This window comes from Uloborus diversus, chromosome 8, assembly GCF_026930045.1.
Source record: "Uloborus diversus isolate 005 chromosome 8, Udiv.v.3.1, whole genome shotgun sequence".
NCBI lineage: Eukaryota > Metazoa > Arthropoda > Arachnida > Araneae > Uloboridae > Uloborus > Uloborus diversus.
This window is the reverse complement of record NC_072738.1, coordinates 33768912-33774633: the sequence shown is the minus strand read 5'-3', so window position 1 is coordinate 33774633 and position 5722 is coordinate 33768912.

Sequence of the window (5722 nt, the reverse complement as noted above, 5' to 3'; positions counted from 1 at the left end):
ATGCTTAAAATTTTTGAAAAAGTCTCGTAGGTAAAAAAAAAAAGGAAGTTAGAAAAAAAGAAAGAAAGAAAAAAAAGAACTGAGTTATTTTTCGCTTTTATTGTACAACTTTCCTACCTATCTAGTAGAATCTGTATAAATGTATCCAAGTTAAGACAGTTATAAAAAATATTTTAACTTTTTGAAGTAGACTTTTTCTAACACCTTTATTTAAAGAAATTATTCCGATGAAATAACTATTGAGCGATCAGTTTTAGAGTTTATCATCGCGTTTTTTACTTTTATCATTTTTAAGATTAATAATTTACCAACTGCAATAGAATCAATGATACAAAGTGAATAAGAGTTCTTATTTGAATGATTGTTGGCTTTCTTTCTCGATCTTGGAAATTGTATGAGCTCAATCTTGAGTTTGCAAAAAAAATCCCAATGACAGTCCTGGTCCCTGAAGCTAGAAATCCATTAATTGAAAAAAATGCCTAGCAAATCTTCATATTGACTTATTTGCTCCATTAATGTACGGAATCAAGCACTTTCCACATTTTATCTAGGTAATATTAACGACTTTCGTATCGTCTAAGTTCAAAGGATTTTTCTAAGAAGTTCAAGTTTTTAAAAAACCTTATGTAATTCAAAATGTCACCAATTTTTCAATCGCACCAAAACGTAAATATTTTTCTTTCATACTTTTGGCAAGTTTATTTCCTTAATTTTCATATTATCTTTAATCGTTTGATTCATTTTATAGCTTTTTTTATTGATTATTAATTGATTCTGTCAACTAGTTTCTTGATAGTTTGTGTTACCATGATTATTTAGAAATCCAAAAAATAAATGAGGTATTTTAACTAGTTGACGCTTGTGAAGTATTAGGGTTTGAAAACACTACAAGCACACAACGTGTACTTGGAGTATGGGTGACATTGATGTAAATGTAGTAAGGAGTATAGAATAGATGCGAGTTTAAACCAAAGGTCGTTTAATTTTTTAGAAGTGACGAAAGCATACAAAAAAAGTACATTGAGTGTTTTGACATTTGTTGGACATACTTTTCAGCACTTCTTAAAAAACAAAATCGATACACTGCCCTGCAGTGAAATTACTTTTACCATTATTGCTCCTTCCTAGGTGGATGGATCCTGCATATAAAATACTGCTAACGCGTTTTTTTTTTTTTTTTAATTCACTTTTTTTTTTCTTCCCCACTTTACGGCAGGGGCAGATCTAGCTCTGGTTTTGGAAGAGGGGCACTGTCAGAAAGATCATAAATGTAATGTTCGGTCTCAAATAGGGGATTCGAAGTGAATTCTTCGCATTGTACATCCTCAACATGCAGCTTTAGCCCATCTTTGGTAACTTAAAAGGTGTTCACAACCCCATGTCCACCCTCCTTCCTCTGCATCAGTGATTTAGGGTCATTTCTTTGCCCCACGGAATATAAAACTTACCACGAAGCTATAACTGTCTGATTTTTTGAACTATGTCAGCCTCTAATGATCGCATAATGTCGCACCATACATTTATTTTGACGCAAGACAATTCTGTGTCATTGCCATTCCGTGATCAACCAATTAGTAAATTATGCTTGGATTTTACCAGCGTTGCCAAATAAAAGAAGGATTTTTTTTTAAAGACCCTGTATCGTTATCCGCCCTTTTTTGTCTTTGAAAAGTCTTCTTTACATGTTTCGAAAGAGGTTATGGGTGTTCAGCGCATTTCTACTTTTCTTAGAATTCTTTAACTTGCGGTGAGTGTAGCTTTTGAGGTCACGTTGCACGGAGAAGTGAAAGTGCAAGTAAATGAAAAAGGTTAAACGAAAAAGGAAATTGCGTTTTTAGTTTCGGGTGATATTGTTTTTAACAATCGTTTTCTCCACATCTTGTTGTTTACCCTCTAAAAAGAAAACTATATCACTTATTTTTGAAACAAAGAAAAAATGGAAAGTGTCCAAATTTGGCCTTCAGATTTTATTTACAATAAAACAGCCACACCTACACAATTTGGGGTTAGAGTGACCCGGTGGGATTTCTGATCACTAAATGTCTGGCGTAAATAATGATCACCTGTTTTTTACTGAAAAAAAATGGAAGTTTTAATGAAATATGAAATATTGCCTGGGATTCTAAAACACTTTACTTCGGTTCGGAATGACTACTCTTACTCAATTGTAATATACTCTTTAGCTTTAGAATTTTTTAGACTGCTTACTAAACTTGTTTTCAAAAGGAGTTCCCAAAGTGTGTATATACTATTTACACATTCTCCTCCCTCACTCAAATTCAATTATTTGTTTTACTTTTTTTCTATTTATGTAAAGAGGGTGTTAGCTTTTTTACAATTGCTTCCACATTTGTCGTAAATATAAAAATTAATTACGGTGAGGTATATCAAATGTTGCCTCTTGTGCATGGAACAAATATTGATTACTGGAGTAAGCGTAAAAGAGTGATTGCCTGATATGACCAATACATGTTCTGAAAAAGATAATAAATACATATATTCAGTTCTTTTAGGTGGCGATTTGTATTCATTAACTACAAGCATTGTATAAACACAAAGGTTTTTAAAACTCGAAAAAAGGAAACACAAGATTTAATGAACAGGATTCAAAGGTATTTAGAGGTTTTAAAGTTTTTTTTTGTTTTTGTTTTTTTTTCGCAAAACAAAATCATTTTGTATGGTGCTTAACTGAAATTTTTGGGTAATTTATTTTATCTAATGTACAATTATTTATAATTTTCTCCTTTATAACTATTTTTTAAGGCATTATCTCCAAAAAATAAAGGAGATCTTTTATTACCCCCAGGAAACAACCCGGTCCAGGGGTGATTCCCGATCACTAGAAGTTTGAAATATTTTACATTTTATTTTAATTTTCAAGAAAAAGTAAATTGCATTGGACTTATGGGTCCAGATTTCCAGAAAATGGATGTTCACAACTGACCTCTTAGCTTTTTACTTCCTTTTACAAAAAAGGAAGTATTGTATTCGCGAAAAAATTTTCACTCAAAAATCGCCCTTAATTTCCATTTTGCTCACCCCCAAATGAATGTTGAGTTTTTTTTTCGATTCGACCACATGCGGAAAAGTGCCTAAGAATGTATAGACACGCGAAATATCCATTTCGACCATCACCGAGGTAATTACAACGACTTTTCTCGTGACGTCTGTATGTATGTGCGTATGTGTGTATGTGCGTATGTGCGTATGTGCGTATGTATCTCGCATAACTCAAAAATGGTATGTCCTAGAAAGTTGAAATTTGGTACATAGACTCGTAGTGGGGTCTAGTTGTGCACCTCCCCTTTTGGTTGCTTTCGGATGTTCCTAAGGGGGTCTTTTGCACCTTTTTGGGGGGAAATCATTGTTAATTTCGATGTAAACTCAAGTGGCGTTATAATTTGTCGGACACTTGGCGATATATCGCCAGTCTTTTGGTCGCCAAGTTTTGTCGCCAACTTGGCCACAAATTTGGCGGAGTTTTTTTTTTTTTTTTTTTTGGTTTCAATTTGGCCATTGTTGGTGATATTTAGAGAATAAATATTGAATCACATTAAAATAGCAAATAATGGGGAAATGACATTAAATTGGAGTAAAAGGAAGTCATGTGATGCACACATCAGCTCGTTAATGTTAATGAATTACGATGATTGTTTAACATCTGATATTTTCTGGCTTTCATCAACACCAGCTTTTACCGCAGCAACGTTTTCTTGCCAGTGCTGTTAGTTGTGGAAGGAGAGGAAGCGCGGGGGGAGTCCGTCTTTCACATTTTTGGTGCTTATTGTAAAAATAATGCAAATGTAATATAAATTAGTCTCGAAACACCTTTACTTTAGTTGAGTTCTCCAATAATATTTTTTCTAACCACGGCAGAGTTTCTTCCAATCAAACACACATTATAGCAAAAGTCAGCTGTCTTATAATCTTTCTCTCTCTCTCTCTCTCTCTTTTTGAAAAGAGGTTCTTTGTAACTCCGAAACACGTATTTGCAATTCGTACTGCTAATTGGACATTTTTTACATAATTTTAAAGTTTTTAAATTTTCGAACAAAAATAAACATTCTAATCATGCGTCATCATATCTTCTGTTGATACGGAATGTTAATTTTTTTTTCATAAATCGTTCAATAATTATAAAAGATGGTGCCAAATTTCTCCCAAAGTAGCATCTTTTGGCAGCGCCAGCAAAGTATTCTCTTTTTTGGCAATAGGCTTTCACTGCTAGTATGCGTCTCTCTAGTAACAATCGCTGCATGACAGGATCAACAGGCCACAAAAAATTGCAAATTTTACCCTGACATCTGTCATTTTGGAAAATCTCAATGCAGAGTGAAAGAAATGGATGACACTGACGCAGCGAGGAGGATCAGCTCCTCAGAAGACTTAATTTTAACGCATAGTGCCAATCCTTATATGGCAGTTTATGTACATCTAAGGACTTTTATGGCCAATCCCCCCCCCCCCCCACCTCCACAGAGACGGTAAATTCTGCCTGAGCTAGTGATGGTGGTCACTTGGAATCAAAGCTCCAGTTACGACATTCTTTGTTTCTTAGTTTTTAAAAAAAAGAGAAATATTAAATAATCATGAAAATATTATTTGATCTTCTGACTCCAAAAAATAAAAATACTAAATAATTTGCCATTTTAAATTTAATAGCAGGAACATTAAACAATAAAATACATTCTAATAATTCTTCGCATAAAGCATGTTGAAAGTGAATCTCGTATTTTGACCTTTTGAGGCTCTGATAGGAAAATTTCCCTTTCAAGCACTTTCGCCGTCCTTGACTGTGTTCTTATCTCAAAGCAAGGTCATCAAACCCCTCATACGAACCCCTCTCTAAATCTTTCACGATGCATACCTTGAATTCCCCTCTAATGTTTTTGTCTGCTTGCGTTATCCATCATCACAATTCATTTTTCTAGGGTTTTTTTTTTTTTTCAACTTACTTTAAACGAAATTTTTTGATTTACTCGAGAAGAATTTTTAGCCTCATTAACTGTTAAATAAATATCAATCAAAGAAATATGCGTGCTAAAATGATTGAAATGAAAAAAACAACGAAAATTATGCTTGAATTGTCAAGAAGATACTGAAGCTCCTTTATTTGATTCGCTCTGGGAAAATGTCTGACCACATTAGTTATTAAATGAAAATTAATCAAAAATTATTTGTAGTAAAATATGAATACAATGAAAAAGCAATGTAAATTAAGCACAAATTATTAAAAGATGCTGCAGCGGGTTTATTTGATTAACTCGGGGGAAACGTCTGATCACATCAATTTTTATTAAATGGAAACTGATCAAGAGTTATTTGTGCTAAAATATGAATACAATGAGAAAGCAACGTAAATTAAGCAGAAATTGTTTAGAAGCTACCTCTGGAGCGCCTTCATTTGATTCACCCGGGAAAATGTCTGGTCTCATTAATTCTTATTAATTGAAAATTGATGTTGGTGCTAAATTATAATTAAAATGAGAAAGATACGTAAATAAAGCACAAATTGTCGAGAAGATGCTGGAACTTCTTTATTCGATTTACTCCGGAAAGATATCTGGCCCCATTAATTATTAAATGAAAATTGATCAATAATTATTTGTGCTAAAATGTAATTAAAATGAGAAAGCAATGTAAATAAAAAACGAACTGTCAAGAAGATAACGGAACCCCTTCATCTGTGTTTAAAGTGCTAAACAGCAAAAAAGTTGTGAGT